The sequence below is a fragment of the Podarcis cretensis genome, assembly GCF_951804945.1.
Source record: "Podarcis cretensis genome assembly, chromosome: 7".
Taxonomy (NCBI): domain Eukaryota; kingdom Metazoa; phylum Chordata; class Lepidosauria; order Squamata; family Lacertidae; genus Podarcis; species Podarcis cretensis.
In genome coordinates this window covers 91,846,314-91,857,478 of record NC_137176.1, presented here as the reverse complement: position 1 = coordinate 91,857,478, position 11,165 = coordinate 91,846,314, and the positions used below count along the sequence as shown (strand labels likewise).

Genomic DNA, 11,165 nt, shown 5'->3' with positions numbered 1-11,165 from the left:
GTGAGATGGGCGCACAACCCCAGAGTCTGTCAAGACTGGCCCGTATGGGCAGGGGTACCTTTACCTTTACCTTTTACAACGTAACTGTAACAACTTTCTAAAACTATCCAATCACTGAATGTCACTTTCAATCCCTTATTTGCATAACTATCTACAGTATCCCCCTGCTGGCCCAGGGTGAGAACTTCAGTACATAAAAGCGGCCTCTTCTCGCTCTCCCTGTTTGATCCTCCATCGTGGCTTTTTCACGGCCCGGGACTGTGTTGCAACTGCAAAAGGCACTCCAGCCATGCATGTTTCCCATGTTGCAGGGTCATCGAATTATCGAATCTTCGCATTGGAAGGGACCCTGACGATCATCTAGTTGTTGTAAAGAAAATCTGCCCTTTTTCCCTTATGGGGTACCCAAGAGTCCGTATAGAGTCCTTACGTGAGTTCCCTATTGATAGGAGAAAGTAACAGAGGCCAACCAGAGAATATTGAGAAGCAAAGCAGCTAGTAAGCTTGATTTTTATTGATCTGTTGCAACAGGGTGCTCCCCTCACACGCAGGAAAGGAGGAGGACCTAGAAACAAGGTGTGTCTGCCCTTATATAGTCATTTTAAATTCTCTGCCCTGGAGCTCCAGACCACCCCTCCATACATCATACATACATCACAGAAGGGGTGTAACCCAAGACCACCCCCCACAAACAACATACCTATATCACAGAAAAGATGGTCTACAACAGAAATTTGAATGTTGTTGTTTTTCCTGTCTGTCAGGTTATCTGATAATGCCTTTTCTGGTAGTCTGCCCATTCCTTTGAGATGGTGATTACCCAATTCCTGAGACAATGGGAAGGTTCCCTGACCCCCTCCCTCCTTGCAGAGAAAACTTTTGATCAGTTTGGGAGTCAAAATGGTTTTATGTAGGTCTTCCTGTGCTGATCTATGTATGTGCTTGGTTGGTACATTTATGAACATTTATTATATATATAAGACCTTAAATTTTATTATTACATAGTCATGGAGGAGAAAGGTCTATCGATAGCTACTAGCCATAAAATAATAATAATAATAATAATAATAATAATAATAATAATAATAATAATAATAATTTATTACTTATACCCCACCCATCTGGCTGGGCCTCCCTAGCCACTTTGGGCAGCTTCCAACAGGATAGTTAAAACACAATAAAACATCCAGCATTAAAAATTTCCCTAAACAGGGCTGCCTTCAGATGTCTTCTAAAAGTGGCTGCCTGAGGAGGAGGAAGGGGAAGCCGCCACGATGACGTAGGTGACGATTGCCGGCAGAGGGAGTTTGTGAGAAGCCGACGGAGCCGACCTTCGCCATGCCTGGCCCCAATCCCAGCACCACCAATGTGGGCGCCTCCGGCCGCTCGCCCAGCAAAGCCGTTGCCTCGCGGGCCCCAGGATCCACGGTCAGGCAGAGGAAAAGTGCTAGCTGTGGAACAAGGAGTGTAGGCTGTACAATTTCTGCAGGCACTGGAGGATGTGGAGATTTTATACAGAGGATTCCCCTGGCCTCAAAGCTGGTCCTGTTCCAGTTCTCGTTATGAGTCTCCTCTTTATTGCATCTGTATTCATGTTGCACGTCTGGGGCAAATGCACTCCGTCATAGACTTCGCTATATCCCACCTGCCAACTTGAAAACTACGATTTGGACCAAAAGTATGGTAGCTTTCAGAGTTTAATTGGAGTAAAGTCATTTGACCTGTTTCTCTACATAAAACTCTTGATTTTTTCCTTAATTGGTTTTTCTGTTGTAAGGTAAAGGGACCCCGACCATTAGGTCCAGTCATGACCGACTCTGGGGTTGCGGTGCTCATCTCGCTTTATTGGCCGAGGGAGCTGGCCTATAGCTTCCAGGTCATGTGGCCAGCATGACTAAGCCACTTCTGGTGAACTAGAGCAGCACACGGAAACGCCATTTACCTTCCCGCCGGAGCAGTACCTATTTTTCTACTTGCACTTTGACGTGCTTTTGAACTGCTAGGTTGGCAGGAGCAGGGACCGAGCAACGGGAGCTCACCCCGTCGCGGGGATTCGAACCGCCGACCTTCTGATTGGCAAGTCCTAGGCTCTGCGGTTTAACCCACAACGCCACCCGCATCCCATTTGCTGTTGAATGGACTCTTAAACTTCCTCTAAGAAGGGTTTTTGATTCCTTTTTGTCAAAGTTTATTGCTATTTCCTATGTATACTTTAAAGTGCAAATTATTTCATTAAAATTTGTCCACATAAAAAAAAGTCTTCTAAATGTCAGATAGTTGTTTATTTCCTTGACATCTGGTGGGAGGGCGTTCCACGGGGCAGGTGCCACCACTGAGAAGGCCCTCTGCTATGCTCTGCTTCCACAGAGGCAGCAAAGTTTCTGAATAGGAGACTCTGGAAAGCAAAGGAGGGGAAAGGTCTCTTTATTGCGGTTATTAATATTGTGCATTTTGGAGCAATGTGGATGAACAAAAAACTGACTCTTCTTGCCATAAAAATTGCCCCCCCCCCAGTCCAAAAATATGGTTCAGAAGCTTTACTTAACAGAACTTGCTTCAAAACAAACATAAAACAAATAGAGTTACATCCAGATAGTTGCATAATATCATGTCCTTGATCCCAGTGCAGATAGAACATCTCAGTAATAGGAAATCCAGAGCTGAAATTAAGGCTCTGTTTCTCCAAATCACCTGCATTCCAACCTGAGGCTGTTTTCCTGGAGAGAGAATCATTTGCACATCCTTACTTCTAGGAACAAAGAACTAACCAAGGCACCCAAAAGGGAAACCTGTAATTTAATACATCTGGTGATCTAAGTTAAACACCTTGTGAGATCTACAGTAGCAGAGATACATTCTCAGTCATTAACTGTTAGGCTCTCTGAGAACTTTTGTATAGCTCATGCCATGCTTTTAGCCATGCACATAAAGACATATACAGAGTTATTTTCCACTTCCATGTACAATTAAACAATTACAGTCATACCTCGGGTTAAAGACGCTTCGGGTTAAATCTTTTCAGGTTGTGTCCTGCAGTGACCCGGAAGTACCAGAAAGGGTTACTTCTGGGTTTCGCCGCTCACGCATGCACAGATTCTCAAAATGACGTCATGCGCATACGCAGAAGCGGCGAATCGCAACCCACGCACGTGCAGACGCACAGACGCAGGTTGCGTTCTGCTCAGGTTGTGAACAGGGCTCTGGAACGGATCCCGTTCGCAACCAGAGGTACCACTGTATACTTAACACTCTTGTGCTCAAATCCTGCTTCTGGGTTTTCAATGGGAATATCTGGTTGGCCCCAGGCCTGATCCAGCAGGCTCTCCTTACGTTCATATGTTCTTATGGTGATGTTAATGGTAAGAATAAGGGACGCAGGTGGCGCTGTGGGTTAAAGCCTCAGCGCCTAGGGCTTGCCGATCGAAAGGTCGGTGGTTCGAATCCCTGCGGCGGGGTGCGCTCCCGCTGCTCGGTCCCAGCGCCTGCCAACCTAGCAGTTCGAAAGCACCTCCGGGTGCAAGTAGATAAATAGGGACCGCTTACCAGCGGGAAGGTAAACGGCGTTTCCGTGTGCGGCTCTGGCTCTGGCTCTGGCCAGAGCAGCGATGTCACGCTGGCCACATGACCCGGAAGTGTCTCCGGACAGCACTGGCCCCTGGCCTCTTAAGTGAGATGGGCGCACAACCCCAGAGTCTGTCAAGACTGGCCCGTACGGGCAGGGGTACCTTTACCTTTACCTTTACCTAATGGTAAGAATATTCCATCAATCCAGACTTAAAAGTACAAATTGATTTAAGCAGATCATATGTCCAAATAGGGGACGCGGGTGGCGCTGTGGGTAAAAGCTCAGTGCCTAGGACTTGCCGATCGTCAGGTCGACGGTTCGAATCCCTGCGGCGGGGTGTGCTCCCATTGCTCGGTCCCAGCGCCTGCCAACCTAGCAGTTAGAAAGCACCTCTGGGTGCAAGTAGATAAATAGGGACCGCTTACTAGCGGGAAGGTAAACGGCATTTCCGTGTGCTGCGCTGGCTCGCCAGATGCAGCTTGTCACGCTGGCCACGTGACCCGGAAGTGTCTCCGGACAGTGCTGGCCCCCGGGCTCTTAAGTGAGATGGGCGCACAACCCTAGAGTCAGACACGACTGGCCCGTATGGGCAGGGGTACCTTTACTTTACCTATGTCCAAATAGGTGGCTTAATGAGATGGATGATTATAAGCCACACATTCAAGTGCAGAAAGGACAGTGACCTCTGGGAGGTGGATGCTTATTCTTCCAAACTTGGAACCAGAAAGTTTTGCAGGACCCACTGCTTTTGTTGTTGTTGTCCACTTGCAGCCTTGCACCCACCTTTCTTTCCCTGGTCATTTGGGGAAATGAACAACTGCTGAGCCTGGGGGTAACCCGAGAACCGCGGTCCAGGACCGGTCCAAAATCCGAAGGTTCCGCAGGGAGTCAGTCTGACAGGGCCAAGGCAGGAGACGAGGCAGGAAACCAGGCTAGGTCAGGCACAGGGTCTCAGGCAGCTTCTAGCAGGGATTTGAACCACCGACCTTCGGCAAGTCCTAGGCTCAGTGGTTTAACCCACAGCGCCACCCGCGTCCCCAGCTTCAGAGTTAGCCACTTACCGTATTTTTCGCCCCATAGGACGCACCGGCCCATAGGACGCACCAATTTTTTTTGGAGGGAAATAAGGAAAAAAAGATAATTTCCGCCCCAGGCGCTTGTGGGGCCAGCAGCGGGGAGAAGGGTTCCGCCTCCCCGCTGTCCCCCGACCTTGTGGGGCTGGCGCTGCGGCTCTCCTGAAGCCTGGAGAGTGAGAGGGGTCGGTGCGCACCGACCCCTCTCGCTCTCTAGGCTTCAGCGAAAGCCTGCATTCGCCCCATAGGACGCACACACATTTCCCCTTCATTTTTGGAGGGGAAAAAGTGCGTCCTATAGGGCAAAAAATACGGTATATATTGGATCACAAGATCACTTTCCCTTCCTCCTGTGCTTTCCAGCAACTGGTGTGCAGGATCGCTGCCGCTTCCAATTGCAGTATCCCTTCCTAGCCCTTTCCTCCCTCCCTGAGTCGCACTGTCTTGAGTTTCTCCTGCACAGTTGCAAGCTCAGCCGCACTGCTTGTGCCATCATCACCGCTGCTTCCCGTTTCCCTGCAGGTAGTTCCGCCCGCAGGTGAAGGAGGTCAGAGGCCAGAGAGACCGGGTAGCGTGCCAATTTGCCCTGCTGCTCTCCGGCTCCCTATCTGCCTCGGCCACTCCAGATCCGCTGGCTCCCTTTAAATGACCATAAGGCTTCTTGTCACTCAAGCCGCCAAAACCAGCCCCCTTCCCTCATCAAATCCCTAATCAGCTGGAACAGCACTGCAAGCCATGTGAAATTGACTCCTCTCGCCTCCCAGAGCTGACCATCCGCCTCCTCTCTCCTGGCCCCTCTCTGGCTTGGAGGGCAACATCCTGCCTGATTATATAGGTTGAGTTTGGTGCTTGTTGTTGCTCGGTTTCTCTCTCTCTCTTTCCCCCCATGCCTGCGTCTCAAACTTCTCCAATGCCTGGACAGGACTCAGGCACTGGGCAGGGAGAATTAGAGCAAGGCATGGCTGGGTTGAGATGCAGCCCAAGAAAGGGAAGGGAGCGAAATGAGAAAGTCGCTTTTGTGGCTTCCTACCCACAGAAGTAGGGACGCGGGTGGCGTTGTGGGTTAAACCACAGAGCCTAGGGCTTGCCGATCAGAAGGTCAGCGGTTCGAATCCCCGCGACGGGGTGAGCTCCTGTTGCTCGGTCCCTGCTCCTGCCAACCTAGCAGTTTGAAAGCACATCAAAGTGCAAGTAGATAAATAGGTACCACTCCGGTGGGAAGGTAAACGGCGTTTCCGTGTGCTGCTCTGGTTCGCCAGAAGCGGCTTAATCATGCTGGCCACATGACCCGGAAGCTGTACGCCGGCTCCCTCGGCCAATAAAGCGAGATGAGTGCCGCAACCCCAGAGTCGGTCACGACTGGACCTAATGGTCAGGGGTCCCTTTACCTTTACCCACAGAAGTGGGTCCTCGGGAGCAGCAAGATTTGTGTAGATTTTGGTACCCAGTGCCTGATCTGATGTAGTTGGCCTTTGGCATAGTGCTGACATCCCTCTTGAACTGGAAATGGGCCAGCATCATCCAAGATGGACCAGTTTGTGCTGGTTTCATGATGGCACTTCAGCTATCAGGGGGGAAACCTTGATTGTCGTTCATAGCGTAGCCAGCCGGCCTGTGTCATGTGGCCGTGAGTAGGATCCGCTCCAAGGTGGGAGCTCTCTGAGCCCGCAAAGGTAATTGCTTGGCTGGCACCAGGCCCCACGGAGACGCGCTTCCCTGCCAAACTCCGAGAAGCTTTGTCCGGTCGTGACAAATTGCCACAGAGAAAATCCTGCTGGGATGTAATGCAGCGATTTGGAGGAAGATGGATTTGAGAAAGATGGCAGGTCCCCCACAGCTATTTAATACACTTAAATAGGCTTGGAAGAGAGAGGTGGCTAAGGAGGAAAACGCTTAGCAGTTGCCGGGAGGGAGGGAGGGAGGGAGGGAGGGAGGGAGGGAGGGAGGGAAGGAGCCACTCTGTGATTCCTGCTTTGCTGGGGGGGTTGGTCTAGATGACCCACTGGAACCCCTTCCAACAGTTCTGTGATTCTGTATGGCTGAGATGCAGGCAGGCAGCCCATTCATCTGTTTATTCATGGATACGATACGATAATCTTTATTGCCATTGTCCCATACAGAACAACGAAATTGGAAAGGGGGGAAAAATCTACATAAGACATTCAAAAGCAACAAGCCTGCTATCCCAGCTCTCCCAGCCTGGTTAGCCCCTTAAAAACTCTTATACCCCATAATAAAATACAATATACTCCCATAGAGACTCCTTACACTGTGTTTAAAACCAAAATCGCATTTTGATAGAAACTGTTTCTCAGGCGGCTAGTCCTAGTCTTTATAACCCTGGACCTTCTTCCAGAAGGCAGAAGCTGAAAGAGATCATTTCCGGGGTGCGCACTATCCTGCGCTATCTCTGCAACTTTCTTACGGCACCTGGAAGCGCAGATTTGATCCAAGGTAGGGAGAGTGCACCCAATTATTCTCTCCGCAGTCTTTACAACCCTGGACAGCAATGTTTTTCCCCTGACCATTCAGCTCCGAAACCACACACAGAGACCATAAGTTAATACACTCTCCACAGTACAATGGTAAGATGCCATCAATAGGTCCTTTGAGGCTCCAATACTTTGGCCACGTCATGAGAAGAGAAGACTCCCTGGAAAAGACCCTGATGTTGGGAAAGATGGAGGGCACAAGGAGAAGGGGACGACAGAGGATGAAATGGTTGGTTGGATAGTGTTCTCCAAGTGACCAACATGAGGGAGGCAGTGGAAGACAGGTGTGCCTGGCGTGCTCTGGTCCAGGGGGTCACGAAGAGTCGGACACGACTAAGCAACAAATATTTATAGATAAGTATATATGAACTTGTGGGACGCAGGTGGCGCTGTGGGTTAAAGCCTCAGCGCCTAGGGCTTGCCGATCGAAAGGTCGGCGGTTCGAATCCCTGCGGCGGGGTGCGCTCCCGCTGCTCGGTCCCAGCGCCTGCCAACCTAGCAGTTCGAAAGCACCTCCGGGTGCAAGTAGATAAATAGGGACCGCTTACCAGCGGGAAGGTAAACGGCGTTTCCGTGTGCGGCTCTGGCTCGCCAGAGCAGCGATGTCACGCTGGCCACGTGACCCGGAAGTGTCTCCGGACAGCGCTGGCCCCTGGCCTCTTAAGTGAGATGGGCGCACAACCCCAGAGTCTGTCAAGACTGGCCCGTACGGGCAGGGGTACCTTTACCTTTATATATGAACTTGTAATTGTCAATTTTTATAGTGATATTATATACCTTTATCTCCCCCCCCCCCCCCACTTTTCACAATTTCACTATGTTGCTTATTTTAAGCGTTAATGGTGGTGAAGATAATGGCAGGACTTTTCCTGGGTAATTTGACACCCCGCCCCATCCTTTGACTTCCCTCCTCCTCGGATGCAAGAAATTTGAACCTGGCTTGGAATGAAACCAACCCGGATCAGGTTACATTCGGAAAGGAGCCACAATATGGTCACCCTTTCCCAAGGAAGGGGAAATTTATTTATTTATTTGCACTATTGACAGTCCCCGTCCACTGAAGGCCTTCAGTCCAAGAGCAGGAAACAAGATAAACAAGGTTTCATTTTAGTTTACTTAGTTATTTATGGTATATATCACTTGATTATAACCAAGCCGCTAAGCAGTTTTATGAGAAACATTAAAATTATCATTAAAGAACAGTTAACGAATTCAAAATGTTTAAAGAGATTAAGACGCACCAACGTACCGTATCTGTTTTGGGGTAGGTTTGCCTAACCAAAAATGTTTTAGGCGCAGCCACACTGAAAGACCAATTCTCTATGATTACGGAGCAAGTTTTACGTAAAACCTGTCACAGTGGTGAGTTCCACAGATCAAAGCACTAAGTGGGCAGCTCTGGGATAAGGTGATCCCACAGATAAACAGATTCTGAGCAGTTAAGGGCTTTATATAAGGGGGGCAGCTATTGGGTTGCTCTTGTTTTTATTTTGATTATGTCTTTTGTGTTTTTATATTGTGATTTTATCCTGTGAACCGATCTGAGACCTGCGGGTATAGGGTGGTATACAAAATTCAATAATAATAATAATAATAATAATAATAATAATAATATACCGATGGTAACATCTTGACCTTGGCCCAGTAACAAATTGTCTGTTAGTTCTCTCGGAAGAGGGGTTATCTGCTAGCAGGGTCTCAGTTCTGTCAGCAACTGTGCTGCAGCATTCTGCAGACCTTCTAAATATCCCTATTTTCCAGGAACAGCAGATTAACAGAAGCCATCCCGGTTTCTAATTTGATCCCAAAATGTCCTGCTTTTCCTTAGGACGTCCCTGTTTTCATCGGAGAAATGTTGGAGGGTATGGAATTAAGCGACCCCTGAACCAAGGAGGTTATTATATAATCTTTAGAAGACATCTGAAGGCAGCCTGTATAGGGAAGTTTTTATAATGTTTAATTATGTTTTTATCTATGTTGGAAGATGCACAGAGTGGCTGGGGCAACTCAGTCAGATGGCCAAGGTATTATTATTAGTAGTAATAATCTAATAATCTAATAGGACATTCCTATTTTCACCAGAAAAAATATTAGAGGGGAGGCATTCTGCACCGACTGCAGTTTCCAGTCAAATCCCACATAGCGTGTATCGCAATAATCCAATATTTTAGGTGATCTTTTAGGTTTTTATAGGTATGGCAGCCCAAAGCTGCACAGTTATAGCTGATCCATTGACAAGTTAAATAAAGAAATGGGTGCCAGTCACCCTCTCCCCACACAGCTGCCTAAATCGCTTGCTACCTTGGCGCTTTGTCAGTGGGACTGAGATGTGTCACCAGTCGAGCGAGGAGATAAATAGGTACTGCTGTGGTGGGAAGGGAAATGGCGTTTCCGAGCGCTCTGGCACTCGTCACAGTGTCCCGTCGCGCCAGAAGCGTTTTAGTCCTGCTGGCCACAAGACCCAGAAAGCTGCAGACGAACGCCGGCTCCCTCGGCCTGAAAGCGAGATGAGCGCCGCAACCCCATAGTCACCTTTGACTGGACTGAACTGTCCAGGGGTCCTTTACCCTTACCCCTCTCACTCATTGACGCTCAGGGAAAGATGGTGAAATATACTCGGAGTTGAGAGCGGATTTCATGCTCTTTATTCAGCTCATAGTGGTGAGGAGGAATGGAAGTTCCCCCAGAATGTCTGCTTTATATACATTATTTACACAATGGGCCCCACGTGATTGGCTATTTCCGGGATTCTCCTGTAGGCCAATCAGGTTGCGGATTCACTTCCACCTGGAGTTGGATTGGGTAGCTCCTGTGGACCAATCAGACTGCTGCATTCTGGATCCTATTGTTTTAGGACCAATCAGACTGCTGCATTCTGGATCCTATTGTTTTAGGACCAATCAGACTGCTGCATTCTGGATCCTATTGTTTTAGGACCAATCAGACTGCTGCATTCTGGATCCTATTGTTTTAGGACCAATCAGACTGCTGCATTCTGGATCCTATTGTTTTAGGACCAATCAGACTGCTGCATTCTGAATCCTATTGTTCTAGGACCAACCAGACTGCTGCATTCTGAATCCTATAGTTCTAGGACCAATCAGACTGCTGCATTCTGGATCCTATTGTTCTAGGACCAATCAGACTGCTGCATTCTGAATCCTATTGTTTTAGGACCAATCAGACTGCTGCATTCTGAATCCTATTGTTCTAGGACCAATCAGACTGCTGCATTCTGGATCCTGTTGTTCTAGGACCAATCAGACTGCTGTATTCTGGATCCTATTGTTTTAGGACCAATCAGACTGCTGCATTCTGAATCCTATTGTTCTAGGACCAATCAGACTGCTGCATTCTGGATCCTATTGTTTTAGGACCAATCAGACTGCTGCATTCTGGATCCTATTGTTTTAGTAAAAAGGCGAAAGATTTATACGATCTGAGGTGAAACCAGAGGATCCTATTGTTTTAGGACCAATCAGACTGCTGCATTCTGAATCCTATTGTTCAAGGACCAATCAGACTGCGGCATTCTGAATCCTATTGTTCTAGGACCAATCAGACTGCTGCATTCTGGATCCTATTGTTCTAGGACCAATCAGACTGCTGTATTCTGGATCCTATTGTTCTAGGACCAATCAGACTGCTGCATTCTGAATCCTATTGTTCTAGGACCAATTAGACTGCTGCATTCTGAATCCTATTGTTCTAGGACCAATCAGGCTGCTGCCTTTTGGATCCTATTCAACTCAGTACATAACAGATGGGTTTGGTCAGCCGAGCCGCTGTGTTGGTACCTTCCCTCAGCTATTAGTTTGTGGTCAACTCAAAGGCTATTATGTAACCAGCAGAGTCAAGGCTCATCCATTAGCTCTCCAAAGGGATGGAGAAATCAAAGCTGCTTGGCCACAAAACCACAGTCGCCTCGCCCTGGCAGTGGGGTCTACCCACCAACAACCTCACCTTGTGAACGAGGCACTTAGCAACCACATCATGCGCAGAGGCCACAACCCTCAACAAATAGCTCAGGGTATC

The 11,165-nt window shown here is 48.5% G+C and overlaps 1 pseudogene across 1 annotated transcript; it reads left to right on the top strand.

Annotated features, from left to right (window-relative positions):
- Nucleotides 1–1,306: 1,306 nt before the first annotated feature.
- LOC307221038 (protein transport protein Sec61 subunit beta pseudogene) lies at nucleotides 1,307–1,772 on the top strand (annotated as a pseudogene). Its single transcript has one exon. The product of its transcript is annotated as a protein transport protein Sec61 subunit beta pseudogene (transcript).
- The last annotated feature ends 9,393 nt before the right edge of the window (nucleotides 1,773–11,165 follow it).